This window comes from Haliotis cracherodii, unplaced genomic scaffold (genome assembly GCF_022045235.1).
Source record: "Haliotis cracherodii isolate W230 unplaced genomic scaffold, xgHalCrac1.p SCAF_23, whole genome shotgun sequence".
In the NCBI taxonomy this organism is placed as follows: domain Eukaryota; kingdom Metazoa; phylum Mollusca; class Gastropoda; order Lepetellida; family Haliotidae; genus Haliotis; species Haliotis cracherodii.
The window spans coordinates 4,980,839-5,004,272 of NW_027266279.1; the positions used below are offsets into that span (position 1 = coordinate 4,980,839).

The following is a 23,434-nucleotide window of genomic DNA, read 5'->3' on the forward strand; positions in this document are numbered from 1 at the left end:
GTGAAGAAAAAACAATGCATAAGTGGTCATAGATGACAGGATGCATACATACAAAATCCGTCTACCAATCCTAATAAATGTTTACATCATGGTAGAAACTATCCTGATCATAACGTTGTCAGTATTATCGTAAAGCCATTTAAAACTCAGCAATAGCTAATAAGGTTGATTATTAGAAAGCTTGGGAATGCGAATTCGCATCAGATAAGGCAAACGTACCCAAGACTACAACAACTGCAACATTAAGAAGGCGCATCCTGCCAGTTACGTTTATCCACTTGAGAATAAACGATTTGAATGTCGCTATTGTGATTCACCACACCTTATATACTTGTGGTTCAGGAAATCAGGATGTTGAATGTAAATGCCCTCATTGGAAGATTTTCGAAAAGAAAATTCCAAGCGACTTTTTACACCCTCAGAGCGTGAAGAATTAATCTTTATTATGTAATATCACATGAGACGGTGTCACCTGCCTCTCTATTTTATGCATATCTTCCTGCATAATTATAAAAATCAAGCTGTGTATTTGTGACCTAACCTGGCACCCAGTGGCTAGCTCACTGCTGGGAAGCATGATAGATTTAACTGTTCATCCAATGCAATTTCAAGCTACAGATGATTAGTGAAAAAAAAATGAATGGAGAGAAAATTTATAAATGAATGACAAATGTTGAAGTCCAGTATTTCGTTGAGTGCATGTATTGAGTCTAGTAGGCTACCATTACTATGGGTCCAGGAGGTTTATCAACCTATGTCAAATGCGTGTTTTAAAGCAAAAGGTTATGGGAAGGTCATTATTCCTTTCTTCATAATGAAACTTGATGTGAAGAGGGAAATGTTCAAGTTTGAGATATATTTTCAAAGTTTGAATTCCTACTTTGATAATCTCAAAGCCACATTATCTTCTATAATAAAACAAACTTCTTCTTTTTCTGTAACTAGCAAATCTTAAATTGCCGTTCAGGTAGTGCAACAATTACCAAAAATATCCAAACTGCTTTAATGAAAACGAACTTCATCTTATTTTCAAAAGAACTGATAATATCAATATTTATCATGATATGAACCCGGAAGTAGACACAGCTTTTTCTTGGCTACACCGTCCTTAGTAGGCGTAGGGATACAAAAAACGAGCAGGGTGTAACTGTGAGTTAGTGTTAGTGTGTGTGTCTGCGTTTTGGTCTGGAACTGGGTCTGTGTTTGAGTGTGAAAGTCCGGGCCACATTTAACTTGGTAATTGGCCCAAACCATATTTTTATAAATTGTCGTAAAATCTCAGCTCTCCACATCACATGTGGACATGATATACTAATCCATCAGACGAATACCTGATGTAACCACTATTTCTGCAGGAACATGTATGCGGTGGTCGTGGTACAACTAACGATCTATGACCCATGTATGACCCCTTTCCAGCCTTACCTGCCCACACCCACCAACAAAACTCCACCACCGGAGTTGAACATTCATCTGGCCTCAAAGCACAATGATTTTCCTTCTTTGCCATCTGCAGTGACATGTCAACCCACATTAATTAATATCGTTCATAGGCTGTTCTCCTGTTGCATTACTAACCTGTCACTTCTAACTTTCACCGCAAACTACCAGCCTGGGTCCAGCAGCTCGATTTCCAAGTAACCACTGTCAACAATGGTCACTGGAAGTATCGAGCCTAAACACACCGATCGACCTATAAACTGAGGGTCAAATCATGGAAAGCTGGAGTCAATATCATGTACTCATTTGGGATCAAAACAAATTATCAAGAAAATACAATGTCGAATCTCATGTCAGGCAAAACATATCTGGCCCAGACTCAACAAACCATTCGAACAGAGCACTACATTCTCCTCTTTACCTTCCGGGTCATGGTAAAACTTTGGGGACGTAACTGTGGTCTGAGGCCATCTGAGAGGGAATCTGCTTCCTTGAAGATTCAAATTGCGCTGGATTCTCGAAAAGAACAAAGAGATTTGGACTTGTTTTTTTGTGGGGGCTTTTCTAGAAATCTTGTATTATTGGACATCTGCTCTACCTTATAAGCCCTTAATGTTATCATCACCCCATGGGTGCATTTAGTCACATGTGTCACTTTTTTAGTTTGAACATTCGCACGGCTGTAATTATAAAGTAGGTGGGCGTTTAGAGGCCGTAATGACAGTATGATACTAAAAGGGGACGCCGTGCATTTTCGGACAGAAATTGTCAACTTGCTTGGTTCAACATGTTTATAGGTTTACTCATTTGCCTTCGAGCTTCCGGACCTTTGTGGACAATGATTCTAATGTGACAATCACTGTGCAGGACATTGAAAAGTAAGCAGTGGAACTACAGTAAACTACTTCTATAACGAACACGCTTATAACGAACTGAGGGATATTAAGTATTGCCCTAAGGTCCCGGGCATTTGCTACATATATCCTGTATATGTGCTTATAATGAACTACGGTTATTACGAACTAAAATATGTGGTCTCTTTGAGTTCGTTATGACCGTAGTTTACTGTGGCTGATACTATCTTGAATTTGATTGTACTTGAAGAAAATATAAGCCAAGAGAAATTTACAATATACATGGCAGTTTTATTTGTGCTCGTTGAGAAATATACAGGTTTGGTCGATGCAGCATGGTGAGTGGAATCGACAAACATGATATCAAATGTCCAGCATTTGATGTGAAGATGATGATCCTTGGATGTTTTAACCGTGGTGTCCGCCTCCATGACCACCACCTCCATGGCCACCTCCGTGACCGCCACCGTGGCCTCCTCCATGACCTCCACCGTGACCTCCTCCATGACCTCCTCCATGACCTCCTCCATGGCCGCCACCTCCGTGTCCTCCGCCATGACCTCCTTTGCCGCCACCGTGGCCGCCACCTCCATGGCCGCCTCCTCCGTGTCCTTTGCCACCTCCATGGCCACCTCCTCCGTGTCCTTTGCCACCTCCGTGACCACCTCCATGACCACCTCCGTGACCACCACCATGACCTCCTCCATGGCCGCCGCCTCCATGACCACCACCGTGGCCTCCACCTCCATGACCACCACCACCATGGCCACCAAGGACGGAGCCAAGGAAGACTGTAAAGAATGTGAAGAAAAAACAATGCATAAGTGGTCATAGATGACAGGATGCATACATACAAAATCCGTCTACCAATCCTAATAAATGTTTACATCATGGTAGAAACTATCCTGATCATAACGTTGTCAGTATTATCGTAAAGCCATTTAAAACTCAGCAATAGCTAATAAGGTTGATTATTAGAAAGCTTGGGAATGCGAATTCGCATCAGATAAGGCAAACGTACCCAAGACTACAACAACTGCAACATTAAGAAGGCGCATCCTGCCAGTTACGTTTATCCACTTGAGAATAAACGATTTGAATGTCGCTATTGTGATTCACCACACCTTATATACTTGTGGTTCAGGAAATCAGGATGTTGAATGTAAATGCCCTCATTGGAAGATTTTCGAAAAGAAAATTCCAAGCGACTTTTTACACCCTCAGAGCGTGAAGAATTAATCTTTATTATGTAATATCACATGAGACGGTGTCACCTGCCTCTCTATTTTATGCATATCTTCCTGCATAATTATAAAAATCAAGCTGTGTATTTGTGACCTAACCTGGCACCCAGTGGCTAGCTCACTGCTGGGAAGCATGATAGATTTAACTGTTCATCCAATGCAATTTCAAGCTACAGATGATTAGTGAAAAAAAAATGAATGGAGAGAAAATTTATAAATGAATGACAAATGTTGAAGTCCAGTATTTCGTTGAGTGCATGTATTGAGTCTAGTAGGCTACCATTACTATGGGTCCAGGAGGTTTATCAACCTATGTCAAATGCGTGTTTTAAAGCAAAAGGTTATGGGAAGGTCATTATTCCTTTCTTCATAATGAAACTTGATGTGAAGAGGGAAATGTTCAAGTTTGAGATATATTTTCAAAGTTTGAATTCCTACTTTGATAATCTCAAAGCCACATTATCTTCTATAATAAAACAAACTTCTTCTTTTTCTGTAACTAGCAAATCTTAAATTGCCGTTCAGGTAGTGCAACAATTACCAAAAATATCCAAACTTCTTTAATGAAAACGAACTTCATCTTATTTTCAAAAGAACTGATAATATCAATATTTATCATGATATGAACCCGGAAGTAGACACAGCTTTGTCTTGGCTACACCGTCCTTAGTAGGCGTAGGGATACAAACAAACGAGCAGGATGTAACTGTGAGTTAGTGTTAGTGTGTGTGTCTGCGTTTTGGTCTGGAACTGGGTCTGTGTTTGAGTGTGAAAGTCCGGGCCACATTTAACTTGGTAACTGTCCCAAACCATATTTTTATAGATTGTCGTAAAATCTCAGCTCTCCACATCACATGTGGACATGATATACTAATCCATCAGACGAATACCTGATGTAACCATTATTTCCGCAGGAACATGTATGCGGTGGTCGTGGTACAACTAACGATCTATGACCCATGTATGACCCCTTTCCAGCCTTACCTGCCCACACCCACCAACAAAAGTCCACCAGCGGAGTTGAACATTCATCTGGCCTCAAAGCACAATGATTTTCCTTCTTTGCCATCTGCAGTGACATGTCAACCCACATTAATTAATATCGTTCATAGGCTGTTCTCCTGTTGCATTACTAACCTGTCACTTCTAACTTACACCGCAAACTACCAGCCTGGGTCCAGCAGCTCGATTTCCAAGTAACCACTGTCAACAATGGTCACTGGAAGTATCGAGCCTAAACACACCGACCGACCTTTAAACTGGGGGTCAAATCATGGAAAGCTGGAGTCAATATCATGTACTCATTTGGGATCAAAACAAATTATCAAGAAAATACAATGTCGAATCTCATGTCAGGCAAAACATATCTGGCCCAGACTCAACAAACCATTCGAACAGAGCACTAAATTCTCCTCTTTACCTTCCGGGTCATGGTAAAACTTTGGGGACGTAACTGTGGTCTGAGGCCATCTGAGAGGGAATCTGCTTCCTTGAAGATTCAAATTGCGCTGGATTCTCGAAAAGAACAAACAGATTTGGACTTGTTTTTTTGTGGGGGCTTTTCTAGAAATCTTGTTGTATTATTGGACATCTGCTCTACCTTATAAGCCCTTAATGTTATCATCACCCCATGGGTGCATTTAGTCACATGTGTCACTTTTTTAGTTTGAACATTCGCACGGCTGTAATTATAAAGTAGGTGGGCGTTTAGAGGCCGTAATGACAGTATGATACTAAAAGGGGACGCCGTGCATTTTCGGACAAAAATTGTCTACTTGCTTGGTTCAACATGTTTATAGGTTTACTCATTTGCCTTCGAGCTTCCGGACCTTTGTGGACAATGATTCTAATGTGACAATCACTGTGCAGGACATTGAAAAGTAAGCAGTGGAACTACAGTAAACTACTTTTATAACGAACACGCTTATAACGAACTGAGGGATATTAAGTATTGCCCTAAGGTCCCGGGCATTTGCTACATATATCCTGTATATGTGCTTATAATGAACTACGGTTATTACGAACTAAAATATGTGGTCTCTTTGAGTTCGTTATGACCGTAGTTTACTGTGGTTGATACTATCTTGAATTTGATTGTACTTGAAGAAAATATAAGCCAAGAGAAATTTACAATATATATGGCAGTTTTATTTGTGCTCGTTGAGAAATATACAGGTTTGGTCGATGCAGCATGGTGAGTGGAATCGACAAACATGATATCAAATGTCCAGCATTTGATGTGAAGATGATGATCCTTGGATGTTTTAACCGTGGTGTCCGCCTCCATGACCACCACCTCCATGGCCACCTCCGTGACCGCCACCGTGGCCTCCTCCATGACCTCCACCGTGACCTCCTCCATGACCTCCTCCATGACCTCCTCCATGGCCGCCACCTCCGTGTCCTCCGCCATGACCTCCTTTACCGCCACCGTGGCCGCCACCTCCATGGCCGCCTCCTCCGTGTCCTTTGCCACCTCCATGGCCACCTCCTCCGTGTCCTTTGCCACCTCCGTGACCACCTCCATGACCACCTCCGTGACCACCACCATGACCTCCTCCATGGCCGCCGCCTCCATGACCACCACCGTGGCCTCCACCTCCATGACCACCACCACCATGGCCACCAAGGACGGAGCCAAGGAAGACTGTAAAGAATGTGAAGAAAAAACAATGCATAAGTGGTCATAGATGACAGGATGCATACATACAAAATCCGTCTACCAATCCTAATAAATGTTTACATCATGGTAGAAACTATCCTGATCATAACGTTGTCAGTATTATCGTAAAGCCATTTAAAACTCAGCAATAGCTAATAAGGTTGATTATTAGAAAGCTTGGGAATGCGAATTCGCATCAGATAAGGCAAACGTACCCAAGACTACAACAACTGCAACATTAAGAAGGCGCATCCTGCCAGTTACGTTTATCCACTTGAGAATAAACGATTTGAATGTCGCTATTGTGATTCACCACACCTTATATACTTGTGGTTCAGGAAATCAGGATGTTGAATGTAAATGCCCTCATTGGAAGATTTTCGAAAAGAAAATTCCAAGCGACTTTTTACACCCTCAGAGCGTGAAGAATTAATCTTTATTATGTAATATCACATGAGACGGTGTCACCTGCCTCTCTATTTTATGCATATCTTCCTGCATAATTATAAAAATCAAGCTGTGTATTTGTGACCTAACCTGGCACCCAGTGGCTAGCTCACTGCTGGGAAGCATGATAGATTTAACTGTTCATCCAATGCAATTTCAAGCTACAGATGATTAGTGAAAAAAAAATGAATGGAGAGAAAATTTATAAATGAATGACAAATGTTGAAGTCCAGTATTTCGTTGAGTGCATGTATTGAGTCTAGTAGGCTACCATTACTATGGGTCCAGGAGGTTTATCAACCTATGTCAAATGCGTGTTTTAAAGCAAAAGGTTATGGGAAGGTCATTATTCCTTTCTTCATAATGAAACTTGATGTGAAGAGGGAAATGTTCAAGTTTGAGATATATTTTCAAAGTTTGAATTCCTACTTTGATAATCTCAAAGCCACATTATCTTCTATAATAAAACAAACTTCTTCTTTTTCTGTAACTAGCAAATCTTAAATTGCCGTTCAGGTAGTGCAACAATTACCAAAAATATCCAAACTTCTTTAATGAAAACGAACTTCATCTTATTTTCAAAAGAACTGATAATATCAATATTTATCATGATATGAACCCGGAAGTAGACACAGCTTTGTCTTGGCTACACCGTCCTTAGTAGGCGTAGGGATACAAACAAACGAGCAGGATGTAACTGTGAGTTAGCGTTAGTGTGTGTGTCTGCGTTTTGGTCTGGAACTGGGTCTGTGTTTGAGTGTGAAAGTCCGGGCCACATTTAACTTGGTAACTGTCCCAAACCATATTTGTATAGATTGTCGTAAAATCTCAGCTCTCCACATCACATGTGGACATGATATACTAATCCATCAGACGAATACCTGATGTAACCATTATTTCCGCAGGAACATGTATGCGGTGGTCGTGGTACAACTAACGATCTATGACCCATGTATGACCCCTTTCCAGCCTTACCTGCCCACACCCACCAACAAAAGTCCACCAGCGGAGTTGAACATTCATCTGGCCTCAAAGCACAATGATTTTCCTTCTTTGCCATCTGCAGTGACATGTCAACCCACATTAATTAATATCGTTCATAGGCTGTTCTCCTGTTGCATTACTAACCTGTCACTTCTAACTTACACCGCAAACTACCAGCCTGGGTCCAGCAGCTCGATTTCCAAGTAACCACTGTCAACAATGGTCACTGGAAGTATCGAGCCTAAACACACCGATCGACCTTTAAACTGGGGGTCAAATCATGGAAAGCTGGAGTCAATATCATGTACTCATTTGGGATCAAAACAAATTATCAAGAAAATACAATGTCGAATCTCATGTCAGGCAAAACATATCTGGCCCAGACTCAACAAACCATTCGAACAGAGCACTAAATTCTCCTCTTTACCTTCCGGGTCATGGTAAAACTTTGGGGACGTAACTGTGGTCTGAGGCCATCTGAGAGGGAATCTGCTTCCTTGAAGATTCAAATTGCGCTGGATTCTCGAAAAGAACAAACAGATTTGGACTTGTTTTTTTGTGGGGGCTTTTCTAGAAATCTTGTTGTATTATTGGACATCTGCTCTACCTTATAAGCCCTTAATGTTATCATCACCCCATGGGTGCATTTAGTCACATGTGTCACTTTTTTAGTTTGAACATTCGCACGGCTGTAATTATAAAGTAGGTGGGCGTTTAGAGGCCGTAATGACAGTATGATACTAAAAGGGGACGCCGTGCATTTTCGGACAAAAATTGTCAACTTGCTTGGTTCAACATGTTTATAGGTTTACTCATTTGCCTTCGAGCTTCCGGACCTTTGTGGACAATGATTCTAATGTGACAATGACTGTGCAGGACATTGAAAAGTAAGCAGTGGAACTACAGTAAACTACTTTTATAACGAACACGCTTATAACGAACTGAGGGATATTAAGTATTGCCCTAAGGTCCCGGGCATTTGCTACATATATCCTGTATATGTGCTTATAATGAACTACGGTTATTACGAACTAAAATATGTGGTCTCTTTGAGTTCGTTATGACCATAGTTTGCTGTGGTTGATACTATCTTGAATTTGATTGTACTTGAAGAAAATATAAGCCAAGAGAAATTTACAATATACATGGCAGTTTTATTTGTGCTCGTTGAGGAATATACAGGTTTGGTCGATGCAGCATGGTGAGTGGAATCGACAAACATGATATCAAATGTCCAGCATTTGATGTGAAGATGATGATCCTTGGATGTTTTAACCGTGGTGTCCGCCTCCATGACCACCACCTCCATGGCCACCTCCGTGACCGCCACCGTGGCCTCCTCCATGACCTCCACCGTGACCTCCTCCATGACCTCCTCCATGACCTCCTCCATGGCCGCCACCTCCGTGTCCTCCGCCATGACCTCCCTTGCCGCCACCGTGGCCGCCACCTCCATGGCCGCCTCCTCCGTGTCCTTTGCCACCTCCGTGGCCACCTCCTCCGTGTCCTTTGCCACCTCCGTGACCACCTCCATGACCACCTCCGTGACCACCACCATGACCTCCTCCATGGCCGCCGCCTCCATGACCACCACCGTGGCCTCCACCTCCATGACCACCACCACCATGGCCACCAAGGACGGAGCCAAGGAAGACTGTAAAGAATGTGAAGAAAAAACAATGCATAAGTGGTCATAGATGACAGGATGCATACATACAAAATCCGTCTACCAATCCTAATAAATGTTTACATCATGGTAGAAACTATCCTGATCATAACGTTGTCAGTATTATCGTAAAGCCATTTAAAACTCAGCAATAGCTAATAAGGTTGATTATTAGAAAGCTTGGGAATGCGAATTCGCATCAGATAAGGCAAACGTACCCAAGACTACAACAACTGCAACATTAAGAAGGCGCATCCTGCCAGTTACGTTTATCCACTTGAGAATAAACGATTTGAATGTCGCTATTGTGATTCACCACACCTTATATACTTGTGGTTCAGGAAATCAGGATGTTGAATGTAAATGCCCTCATTGGAAGATTTTCGAAAAGAAAATTCCAAGCGACTTTTTACACCCTCAGAGCGTGAAGAATTAATCTTTATTATGTAATATCACATGAGACGGTGTCACCTGCCTCTCTATTTTATGCATATCTTCCTGCATAATTATAAAAATCAAGCTGTGTATTTGTGACCTAACCTGGCACCCAGTGGCTAGCTCACTGCTGGGAAGCATGATAGATTTAACTGTTCATCCAATGCAATTTCAAGCTACAGATGATTAGTGAAAAAAAAATGAATGGAGAGAAAATTTATAAATGAATGACAAATGTTGAAGTCCAGTATTTCGTTGAGTGCATGTATTGAGTCTAGTAGGCTACCATTACTATGGGTCCAGGAGGTTTATCAACCTATGTCAAATGCGTGTTTTAAAGCAAAAGGTTATGGGAAGGTCATTATTCCTTTCTTCATAATGAAACTTGATGTGAAGAGGGAAATGTTCAAGTTTGAGATATATTTTCAAAGTTTGAATTCCTACTTTGATAATCTCAAAGCCACATTATCTTCTATAATAAAACAAACTTCTTCTTTTTCTGTAACTAGCAAATCTTAAATTGCCGTTCAGGTAGTGCAACAATTACCAAAAATATCCAAACTTCTTTAATGAAAACGAACTTCATCTTATTTTCAAAAGAACTGATAATATCAATATTTATCATGATATGAACCCGGAAGTAGACACAGCTTTGTCTTGGCTACACCGTCCTTAGTAGGCGTAGGGATACAAACAAACGAGCAGGATGTAACTGTGAGTTAGTGTTAGTGTGTGTGTCTGCGTTTTGGTCTGGAACTGGGTCTGTGTTTGAGTGTGAAAGTCCGGGCCACATTTAACTTGGTAACAGGCCCAAACCATATTTTTATAGATTGTCGTAAAATCTCAGCTCTCCACATCACATGTGGACATGATATACTAATCCATCAGACGAATACCTGATGTAACCATTATTTCCGCAGGAACATGTATGCGGTGGTCGTGGTACAACTAACGATCTATGACCCATGTATGACCCCTTTCCAGCCTTACCTGCCCACACCCACCAACAAAAGTCCACCAGCGGAGTTGAACATTCATCTGGCCTCAAAGCACAATGATTTTCCTTCATTGCCATCTGCAGTGACATGTCAACCCACATTAATTAATATCGTTCATAGGCTGTTCTCCTGTTGCATTACTAACCTGTCACTTCTAACTTACACCGCAAACTACCAGCCTGGGTCCAGCAGCTCGATTTCCAAGTAACCACTGTCAACAATGGTCACTGGAAGTATCGAGCCTAAACACACCGATCGACCTTTAAACTGGGGGTCAAATCATGGAAAGCTGGAGTCAATATCATGTACTCATTTGGGATCAAAACAAATTATCAAGAAAATACAATGTCGAATCTCATGTCAGGCAAAACATATCTGGCCCAGACTCAACAAACCATTCGAACAGAGCACTAAATTCTCCTCTTTACCTTCCGGGTCATGGTAAAACTTTGGGGACGTAACTGTGGTCTGAAGCCATCTGAGAGGGAATCTGCTTCCTTGAAGATTCAAATTGCGCTGGATTCTCGAAAAGAACAAACAGATTTGGACTTGTTTTTTTGTGGGGGCTTTTCTAGAAATCTTGTTGTATTATTGGACATCTGCTCTACCTTATAAGCCCTTAATGTTATCATCACCCCATGGGTGCATTTAGTCACATGTGTCACTTTTTTAGTTTGAACATTCGCACGGCTGTAATTATAAAGTAGGTGGGCGTTTAGAGGCCGTAATGACAGTATGATACTAAAAGGGGACGCCGTGCATTTTCGGACAGAAATTGTCAACTTGCTTGGTTCAACATGTTTATAGGTTTACTCATTTGCCTTCGAGCTTCCGGACCTTTGTGGACAATGATTCTAATGTGACAATGACTGTGCAGGACATTGAAAAGTAAGCAGTGGAACTACAGTAAACTACTTTTATAACAAACACGCTTATAACGAACTGAGGGATATTAAGTATTGCCCTAAGGTCCCGGGCATTTGCTACATATATCCTGTATATGTGCTTATAATGAACTACGGTTATTACGAACTAAAATATGTGGTCTCTTTGAGTTCGTTATGACCGTAGTTTACTGTGGCTGATACTATCTTGAATTTGATTGTACTTGAAGAAAATATAAGCCAAGAGAAATTTACAATATACATGGCAGTTTAATTTGTGCTCGTTGAGGAATATACAGGTTTGGTCGATGCAGCACGGTGAGTGGAATCGACAAACATGATATCAAATGTCCAGCATTTGATGTGAAGATGATGATCCTTGGATGTTTTAACCGTGGTGTCCGCCTCCATGACCACCACCTCCATGGCCACCTCCGTGACCTCCACCGTGACCTCCTCCATGACCTCCTCCATGACCTCCTCCATGGCCGCCACCTCCGTGTCCTCCGCCATGACCTCCTTTGCCGCCACCGTGGCCGCCTCCTCCGTGTCCTTTGCCACCTCCGTGGCCACCTCCTCCGTGTCCTTTGCCACCTCCGTGACCACCTCCATGACCACCTCCGTGACCACCACCATGACCTCCTCCATGGCCGCCGCCTCCATGACCACCACCGTGGCCTCCACCTCCATGACCACCACCACCATGGCCACCAAGGACGGAGCCAAGGAAGACTGTAAAGAATGTGAAGAAAAAACAATGCATAAGTGGTCATAGATGACAGGATGCATACCTACAAAATCCGTCTACCAATCCTAATAAATGTTTACATCATGGTAGAAACTATCCTGATCATAACGTTGTCAGTATTATCGTAAAGCCATTTAAAACTCAGCAATAGCTAATAAGGTTGATTATTAGAAAGCTTGGGAATGCGAATTCGCATCAGATAAGGCAAACGTACCCAAGACTACAACAACTGCAACATTAAGAAGGCGCATCCTGCCAGTTACGTTTATCCACTTGAGAATAAACGATTTGAATGTCGCTATTGTGATTCACCACACCTTATATACTTGTGGTTCAGGAAATCAGGATGTTGAATGTAAATGCCCTCATTGGAAGATTTTCGAAAAGAAAATTCCAAGCGACTTTTTACACCCTCAGAGTGTGAAGAATTAATCTTTATTATGTAATATCACATGAGACGGTGTCACCTGCCTCTCTATTTTATGCATATCTTCCTGCATAATTATAAAAATCAAGCTGTGTATTTGTGACCTAACCTGGCACCCAGTGGCTAGCTCACTGCTGGGAAGCATGATAGATTTAACTGTTCATCCAATGCAATTTCAAGCTACAGATGATTAGTGAAAAAAAAATGAATGGAGAGAAAATTTATAAATGAATGACAAATGTTGAAGTCCAGTATTTCGTTGAGTGCATGTATTGAGTCTAGTAGGCTACCATTACTATGGGTCCAGGAGGTTTATCAACCTATGTCAAATGCGTGTTTTAAAGCAAAAGGTTATGGGAAGGTCATTATTCCTTTCTTCATAATGAAACTTGATGTGAAGAGGGAAATGTTCAAGTTTGAGATATATTTTCAAAGTTTGAATTCCTACTTTGATAATCTCAAAGCCACATTATCTTCTATAATAAAACAAACTTTTTCTGTAACTAGCAAATCTTAAATTGCCGTTCAGGTAGTGCAACAATTACCAAAAATATCCAAACTTCTTTAATGAAAACGAACTTCATCTTATTTTCAAAAGAACTGATAATATCAATATTTATCATGATATGAACCCGGAAGTAGACACAGCTTTGTCTTGGCTACACCGTCCTTAGTAGGCGTAGGGATACAAACAAACGAGCAGGATGTAACTGTGAGTTAGTGTTAGTGTGTGTGTCTGCGTTTTGGTCTGGAACTGGGTCTGTGTTTGAGTGTGAAAGTCCGGGCCACATTTAACTTGGTAACTGTCCCAAACCATATTTTTATAGATTGTCGTAAAATCTCAGCTCTCCACATCACATGTGGACATGATATACTAATCCATCAGACGAATACCTGATGTAACCATTATTTCCGCAGGAACATGTATGCGGTGGTCGTGGTACAACTAACGATCTATGACCCATGTATGACCCCTTTCCAGCCTTACCTGCCCACACCCACCAACAAAACTCCACCACCGGAGTTGAACATTCATCTGGCCTCAAAGCACAATGATTTTCCTTCTTTGCCATCTGCAGTGACATGTCAACCCACATTAATTAATATCGTTCATAGGCTGTTCTCCTGTTGCATTACTAACCTGTCACTTCTAACTTACACCGCAAACTACCAGCCTGGGTCCAGCAGCTCGATTTCCAAGTAACCACTGTCAACAATGGTCACTGGAAGTATCGAGCCTAAACACACCGATCGACCTTTAAACTGGGGGTCAAATCATGGAAAGCTGGAGTCAATATCATGTACTCATTTGGGATCAAAACAAATTATCAAGAAAATACAATGTCGAATCTCATGTCAGGCAAAACATATCTGGCCCAGACTCAACAAACCATTCGAACAGAGCACTAAATTCTCCTCTTTACCTTCCGGGTCATGGTAAAACTTTGGGGACGTAACTGTGGTCTGAGGCCATCTGAGAGGGAATCTGCTTCCTTGAAGATTCAAATTGCGCTGGATTCTCGAAAAGAACAAACAGATTTGGACTTGTTTTTTTGTGGGGTCTTTTCTAGAAATCTTGTTGTATTATTGGACATCTGCTCTACCTTATAAGCCCTTAATGTTATCATCACCCCATGGGTGCATTTAGTCACATGTGTCACTTTTTTAGTTTGAACATTCGCACGGCTGTAATTATAAAGTAGGTGGGCGTTTAGAGGCCGTAATGACAGTATGATACTAAAAGGGGACGCCGTGCATTTTCGGACAGAAATTGTCAACTTGCTTGGTTCAACATGTTTATAGGTTTACTCATTTGCCTTCGAGCTTCCGGACCTTTGTGGACAATGATTCTAATGTGACAATGACTGTGCAGGACATTGAAAAGTAAGCAGTGGAACTACAGTAAACTACTTTTATAACGAACACGCTTATAACGAACTGAGGGATATTAAGTATTGCCCTAAGGTCCCGGGCATTTGCTACATATATCCTGTATATGTGCTTATAATGAACTACGGTTATTACGAACTAAAATATGTGGTCTCTCTGAGTTCGTTATGACCGTAGTTTACTGTGGCTGATACTATCTTGAATTTGATTGTACTTGAAGAAAATATAAGCCAAGAGAAATTTACAATATACATGGCAGTTTTATTTGTGCTCGTTGAGGAATATACAGGTTTGGTCGATGCAGCACGGTGAGTGGAATCGACAAACATGATATCAAATGTCCAGCATTTGATGTGAAGATGATGATCCTTGGATGTTTTAACCGTGGTGTCCGCCTCCATGACCACCACCTCCATGGCCACCTCCGTGACCTCCACCGTGACCTCCTCCATGACCTCCTCCATGACCTCCTCCATAGCCGCCACCTCCGTGTCCTCCGCCATGACCTCCTTTGCCGCCACCGTGGCCGCCTCCTCCGTGTCCTTTGCCACCTCCGTGGCCACCTCCTCCGTGTCCTTTGCCACCTCCGTGACCACCTCCATGACCACCTCCGTGACCACCACCATGACCTCCTCCATGGCCGCCGCCTCCATGACCACCACCGTGGCCTCCACCTCCATGACCACCACCACCATGGCCACCAAGGACGGAGCCAAGGAAGACTGTAAAGAATGTGAAGAAAAAACAATGCATAAGTGGTCATAGATGACAGGATGCATACCTACAAAATCCGTCTACCAATCCTAATAAATGTTTACATCATGGTAGAAACTATCCTGATCATAACGTTGTCAGTATTATCGTAAAGCCATTTAAAACTCAGCAATAGCTAATAAGGTTGATTATTAGAAAGCTTGGGAATGCGAATTCGCATCAGATAAGGCAAACGTACCCAAGACTACAACAACTGCAACATTAAGAAGGCGCATCCTGCCAGTTACGTTTATCCACTTGAGAATAAACGATTTGAATGTCGCTATTGTGATTCACCACACCTTATATACTTGTGGTTCAGGAAATCAGGATGTTGAATGTAAATGCCCTCATTGGAAGATTTTCGAAAAGAAAATTCCAAGCGACTTTTTACACCCTCAGAGTGTGAAGAATTAATCTTTATTATGTAATATCACATGAGACGGTGTCACCTGCCTCTCTATTTTATGCATATCTTCCTGCATAATTATAAAAATCAAGCTGTGTATTTGTGACCTAACCTGGCACCCAGTGGCTAGCTCACTGCTGGGAAGCATGATAGATTTAACTGTTCATCCAATGCAATTTCAAGCTACAGATGATTAGTGAAAAAAAAATGAATGGAGAGAAAATTTATAAATGAATGACAAATGTTGAAGTCCAGTATTTCGTTGAGTGCATGTATTGAGTCTAGTAGGCTACCATTACTATGGGTCCAGGAGGTTTATCAACCTATGTCAAATGCGTGTTTTAAAGCAAAAGGTTATGGGAAGGTCATTATTCCTTTCTTCATAATGAAACTTGATGTGAAGAGGGAAATGTTCAAGTTTGAGATATATTTTCAAAGTTTGAATTCCTACTTTGATAATCTCAAAGCCACATTATCTTCTATAATAAAACAAACTTTTTCTGTAACTAGCAAATCTTAAATTGCCGTTCAGGTAGTGCAACAATTACCAAAAATATCCAAACTGCTTTAATGAAAACGAACTTCATCTTATTTTCAAAAGAACTGATAATATCAATATTTATCATGATATGAACCCGGAAGTAGACACAGCTTTGTCTTGGCTACACCGTCCTTAGTAGGCGTAGGGATACAAACAAACGAGCAGGATGTAACTGTGAGTTAGTGTTAGTGTGTGTGTCTGCGTTTTGGTCTGGAACTGGGTCTGTGTTTGAGTGTGAAAGTCCGGGCCACATTTAACTTGGTAACTGTCCCAAACCATATTTTTATAGATTGTCGTAAAATCTCAGCTCTCCACATCACATGTGGACATGATATACTAATCCATCAGACGAATACCTGATGTAACCATTATTTCCGCAGGAACATGTATGCGGTGGTCGTGGTACAACTAACGATCTATGACCCATGTATGACCCCTTTCCAGCCTTACCTGCCCACACCCACCAACAAAACTCCACCAGCGGAGTTGAACATTCATCTGGCCTCAAAGCACAATGATTTTCCTTCTTTGCCATCTGCAGTGACATGTCAACCCACATTAATTAATATCGTTCATAGGCTGTTCTCCTGTTGCATTACTAACCTGTCACTTCTAACTTACACCGCAAACTACCAGCCTGGGTCCAGCAGCTCGATTTCCAAGTAACCACTGTCAACAATGGTCACTGGAAGTATCGAGCCTAAACACACCGATCGACCTTTAAACTGGGGGTCAAATCATGGAAAGCTGGAGTCAATATCATGTACTCATTTGGGATCAAAACAAATTATCAAGAAAATACAATGTCGAATCTCATGTCAGGCAAAACATATCTGGCCCAGACTCAACAAACCATTCGAACAGAGCACTAAATTCTCCTCTTTACCTTCCGGGTCATGGTAAAACTTTGGGGACGTAACTGTGGTCTGAAGCCATCTGAGAGGGAATCTGCTTCCTTGAAGATTCAAATTGCGCTGGATTCTCGAAAAGAACAAACAGATTTGGACTTGTTTTTTTGTGGGGGCTTTTCTAGAAATCTTGTTGTATTATTGGACATCTGCTCTACCTTATAAGCCCTTAATGTTATCATCACCCCATGGGTGCATTTAGTCACATGTGTCACTTTTTTAGTTTGAACATTCGCACGGCTGTAATTATAAAGTAGGTGGGCGTTTAGAGGCCGTAATGACAGTATGATACTAAAAGGGGACGCCGTGCATTTTCGGACAGAAATTGTCAACTTGCTTGGTTCAACATGTTTATAGGTTTACTCATTTGCCTTCGAGCTTCCGGACCTTTGTGGACAATGATTCTAATGTGACAATGACTGTGCAGGACATTGAAAAGTAAGCAGTGGAACTACAGTAAACTACTTTTATAACGAACACGCTTATAACGAACTGAGGGATATTAAGTATTGCCCTAAGGTCCCGGGCATTTGCTACATATATCCTGTATATGTGCTTATAATGAACTACGGTTATTACGAACTAAAATATGTGGTCTCTTTGAGTTCGTTATGACCATAGTTTGCTGTGGTTGATACTATCTTGAATTTGATTGTACTTGAAGAAAATATAAGCCAAGAGAAATTTACAATATACATGGCAGTTTTATTTGTGCTCGTTGAGGAATATACAGGTTTGGTCGATGCAGCATGGTGAGTGGAATCGACAAACATGATATCAAATGTCCAGCATTTGATGTGAAGATGATGATCCTTGGATGTTTTAACCGTGGTGTCCGCCTCCATGACCACCACCTCCATGGCCACCTCCGTGACCGCCACCGTGGCCTCCTCCATGACCTCCACCGTGACCTCCTCCATGACCTCCTCCATGACCTCCTCCATGGCCGCCACCTCCGTGTCCTCCGCCATGACCTCCCTTGCCGCCACCGTGGCCGCCACCTCCATGGCCGCCTTCTCCGTGTCCTTTGCCACCTCCGTGGCCACCTCCTCCGTGTCCTTTGCCACCTCCGTGACCACCTCCATGACCACCTCCGTGACCACCACCATGACCTCCTCCATGGCCGCCGCCTCCATGACCACCACCGTGGCCTCCACCTCCATGACCACCACCACCATGGCCACCAAGGACGGAGCCAAGGAAGACTGTAAAGAATGTGAAGAAAAAACAATGCATAAGTGGTCATAGATGACAGGATGCATACATACAAAATCCGTCTACCAATCCTAATAAATGTTTACATCATGGTAGAAACTATCCTGATCATAACGTTGTCAGTATTATCGTAAAGCCATTTAAAACTCAGCAATAGCTAATAAGGTTGATTATTAGAAAGCTTGGGAATGCGAATTCGCATCAGATAAGGCAAACGTACCCAAGACTACAACAACTGCAACATTAAGAAGGCGCATCCTGCCAGTTACGTTTATCCACTTGAGAATAAACGATTTGAATGTCGCTATTGTGATTCACCACACCTTATATACTTGTGGTTCAGGAAATCAGGATGTTGAATGTAAATGCCCTCATTGGAAGATTTTTGAAAAGAAAATTCCAAGCGACTTTTTACACCCTCAGAGCGTGAAGAATTAATCTTTATTATGTAATATCACATGAGACGGTGTCACCTGCCTCTCTATTTTATGCATATCTTCCTGCATAATTATAAAAATCAAGCTGTGTATTTGTGACCTAACCTGGCACCCAGTGGCTAGCTCACTGCTGGGAAGCATGATAGATTTAACTGTTCATCCAATGCAATTTCAAGCTACAGATGATTAGTGAAAAAAAAATGAATGGAGAGAAAATTTATAAATGAATGACAAATGTTGAAGTCCAGTATTTCGTTGAGTGCATGTATTGAGTCTAGTAGGCTACCATTACTATGGGTCCAGGAGGTTTATCAACCTATGTCAAATGCGTGTTTTAAAGCAAAAGGTTATGGGAAGGTCATTATTCCTTTCTTCATAATGAAACTTGATGTGAAGAGGGAAATGTTCAAGTTTGAGATATATTTTCAAAGTTTGAATTCCTACTTTGATAATCTCAAAGCCACATTATCTTCTATAATAAAACAAACTTTTTCTGTAACTAGCAAATCTTAAATTGCCGTTCAGGTAGTGCAACAATTACCAAAAATATCCAAACTGCTTTAATGAAAACGAACTTCATCTTATTTTCAAAAGAACTGATAATATCAATATTTATCATGATATGAACCCGGAAGTAGACACAGCTTTGTCTTGGCTACACCGTCCTTAGTAGGCGAAGGGATACAAACAAACGAGCAGGGTGTAACTGTGAGTTAGTGTTAGTGTGTGTGTCTGCGTTTTGGTCTGGAACTGGGTCTGTGTTTGAGTGTGAAAGTCCGGGCCACATTTAACTTGGTAACAGGCCCAAACCATATTTTTATAGATTGTCGTAAAATCTCAGCTCTCCACATCACATGTGGACATGATATACTAATCCATCAGACGAATACCTGATGTAACCATTATTTCCGCAGGGACATGTATGCGGTGGTCGTGGTACAACTAACGATCTATGACCCATGTATGACCCCTTTCCAGCCTTACCTGCCAACACCCACCAACAAAACTCCACCAGCGGAGTTGAACATTCATCTGGCCTCAAAGCACAATGATTTTCCTTCTTTGCCATCTGCAGTGACATGTCAACCCACATTAATTAATATCGTTCATAGGCTGTTCTCCTGTTGCATTACTAACCTGTCACTTCTAACTTACACCGCAAACTACCAGCCTGGGTCCAGCAGCTCGATTTCCAAGTAACCACTGTCAACAATGGTCACTGGAAGTATCGAGCCTAAACACACCGATCGACCTTTAAACTGGGGGTCAAATCATGGAAAGCTGGAGTCAATATCATGTACTCATTTGGGATCAAAACAAATTATCAAGAAAATACAATGTCGAATCTCATGTCAGGCAAAACATATCTGGCCCAGACTCAACAAACCATTCGAACAGAGCACTACATTCTCCTCTTTACCTTCCGGGTCATGGTAAAACTTCGGGGACGTAACTGTGGTCTGAGGCCATCTGAGAGGGAATCTGCTTCCTTGAAGATTCAAATTGCGCTGGATTCTCGAAAAGAACAAACAGATTTGGACTTGTTTTTTTGTGGGGGCTTTTCTAGAAAATCTTGTTGTATTATTGGACATCTGCTCTACCTTATAAGCGCTTAATGTTATCATCACCCCATGGGTGCATTTAGTCACATGTGTCACTTTTTTCATTTGAACATTCGCACGGCTGTAATTATAAAGTAGGTGGGCGTTTAGAGGCCGTAATGATAGTATGATACTAAAAGGGGACGCCGTGCATTTTCGGACAGAAATTGTTAACTTGCTTGGTTCAACATGTTTATAGGTTTACTCATTTGCCTTCGAGCTTCCGGGCCTTTGTGGACAATGATTCTAATGTGACAATCACTGTGCAGGACATTGAAAAGTAAGCAGTGGAACTACAGTAAACTACTTCTATAACGAACACGCTTATAACGAACTGAGGGATATTAAGTATTGCCCTAAGGTCCCGGGCATTTGCTACATATATCCTGTATATGTGCTTATAATGAACTACGGTTATTACGAACTAAAATATGTGGTCTCTTTGAGTTCGTTATGACCGTAGTTTACTGTGGCTGATACTATCTTGAATTTGATTGTACTTGAAGAAAATATAAGCCAAGAGAAATTTACAATATACATGGCAGTTTTATTTGTGCTCGTTGAGGAATATACAGGTTTGGTCGATGCAGCACGGTGAGTGGAATCGACAAACATGATATCAAATGTCCAGCATTTGATGTGAAGATGATGATCCTTGGATGTTTTAACCGTGGTGTCCGCCTCCATGACCACCACCTCCATGGCCACCTCCGTGACCTCCACCGTGACCTCCTCCATGACCTCCACCGTGACCTCCTCCATGGCCGCCACCTCCGTGTCCTCCGCCATGACCTCCTTTGCCGCCACCGTGGCCGCCTCCTCCGTGTCCTTTGCCACCTCCGTGGCCACCTCCTCCGTGTCCTTTGCCACCTCCGTGACCACCTCCATGACCACCTCCGTGACCACCACCATGACCTCCTCCATGGCCGCCGCCTCCATGACCACCACCGTGGCCTCCACCTCCATGACCACCACCACCATGGCCACCAAGGACGGAGCCAAGGAAGACTGTAAAGAATGTGAAGAAAAAACAATGCATAAGTGGTCATAGATGACAGGATGCATACATACAAAATCCGTCTACCAATCCTAATAAATGTTTACATCATGGTAGAAACTATCCTGATCATAACGTTGTCAGTATTATCGTAAAGCCATTTAAAACTCAGCAATAGCTAATAAGGTTGATTATTAGAAAGCTTGGGAATGCGAATTCGCATCAGATAAGGCAAACGTACCCAAGACTACAACAACTGCAACATTAAGAAGGCGCATCCTGCCAGTTACGTTTATCCACTTGAGAATAAACGATTTGAATGTCGCTATTGTGATTCACCACACCTTATATACTTGTGGTTCAGGAAATCAGGATGTTGAATGTAAATGCCCTCATTGGAAGATTTTCGAAAAGAAAATTCCAAGCGACTTTTTACACCCTCAGAGCGTGAAGAATTAATCTTTTTTATGAAATATCTCATGAGACGGTGTCACCTGCCTCTCTATTTTATGCATATCTTCCTGCATAATTATAAAAATCAAGCTGTGTATTTGTGACCTAACCTGGCACCCAGTGGCTAGCTCGAGCTCACTGCTGGGAAGCATGATAGATTTAACTGTTCATCCAATGCAATTTCAAGCTACAGATGATTAGTGAAAAAAAAATGAATGGAGAGAAAATTTATAAATGAATGACAAATGTTGAAGTCCAGTATTTCGTTGAGTGCATGTATTGAGTCTAGTAGGCTACCATTACTATGGGTCCAGGAGGTTTATCAACCTATGTCAAATGCGTGTTTTAAAGCAAAAGGTTATGGGAAGGTCATTATTCCTTTCTTCATAATGAAACTTGATGTGAAGAGGGAAATGTTCAAGTTTGAGATATATTTTCAAAGTTTGAATTCCTACTTTGATAATCTCAAAGCCACATTATCTTCTATAATAAAACAAACTTTTTCTGTAACTAGCAAATCTTAAATTGCCGTTCAGGTAGTGCAACAATTACCAAAAATATCCAAACTGCTTTAATGAAAACGAACTTCATCTTATTTTCAAAAGAACTGATAATATCAATATTTATCATGATATGAACCCGGAAGTAGACACAGCTTTGTCTTGGCTACACCGTCCTTAGTAGGCGTAGGGATACAAACAAACGAGCAGGATGTAACTGTGAGTTAGTGTTAGTGTGTGTGTCTGCGTTTTGGTCTGGAACTGGGTCTGTGTTTGAGTGTGAAAGTCCGGGCCACATTTAACTTGGTAACTGTCCCAAACCATATTTTTATAGATTGTCGTAAAATCTCAGCTCTCCACATCACATGTGGACATGATATACTAATCCATCAGACGAATACCTGATGTAACCATTATTTCCGCAGGAACATGTATGCGGTGGTCGTGGTACAACTAACGATCTATGACCCATGTATGACCCCTTTCCAGCCTTACCTGCCCACACCCACCAACAAAAGTCCACCAGCGGAGTTGAACATTCATCTGGCCTCAAAGCACAATGATTTTCCTTCTTTGCCATCTGCAGTGACATGTCAACCCACATTAATTAATATCGTTCATAGGCTGTTCTCCTGTTGCATTACTAACCTGTCACTTCTAACTTACACCGCAAACTACCAGCCTGGGTCCAGCAGCTCGATTTCCAAGTAACCACTGTCAACAATGGTCACTGGAAGTATCGAGCCTAAACACACCGATCGACCTTTAAACTGGGGGTCAAATCATGGAAAGCTGGAGTCAATATCATGTACTCATTTGGGATCAAAACAAATTATCAAGAAAATACAATGTCGAATCTCATGTCAGGCAAAACATATCTGGCCCAGACTCAACAAACCATTCGAACAGAGCACTAAATTCTCCTCTTTACCTTCCGGGTC

At 41.7% G+C, this 23,434-nt stretch overlaps 7 pseudogenes; all 7 read right to left on the minus strand.

Annotated features, from left to right (window-relative positions):
• Positions 1-2,565: 2,565 nt before the first annotated feature.
• Positions 2,566-3,058, minus strand: LOC139471557 (uncharacterized; annotated as a pseudogene).
• A 2,607-nt stretch (positions 3,059-5,665) lies between these two features.
• LOC139471555 (uncharacterized) lies at positions 5,666-6,158 on the minus strand (annotated as a pseudogene).
• A 2,607-nt stretch (positions 6,159-8,765) lies between these two features.
• Positions 8,766-9,269, minus strand: LOC139471510 (uncharacterized; annotated as a pseudogene).
• Positions 9,270-11,865: 2,596 nt separating this feature from the next.
• LOC139471548 (uncharacterized) lies at positions 11,866-12,319 on the minus strand (annotated as a pseudogene).
• A 2,601-nt stretch (positions 12,320-14,920) lies between these two features.
• LOC139471549 (uncharacterized) lies at positions 14,921-15,374 on the minus strand (annotated as a pseudogene).
• Positions 15,375-17,975: 2,601 nt separating this feature from the next.
• LOC139471533 (uncharacterized) lies at positions 17,976-18,468 on the minus strand (annotated as a pseudogene).
• Positions 18,469-21,070: 2,602 nt separating this feature from the next.
• LOC139471547 (uncharacterized) lies at positions 21,071-21,524 on the minus strand (annotated as a pseudogene).
• Positions 21,525-23,434: the final 1,910 nt, after the last annotated feature.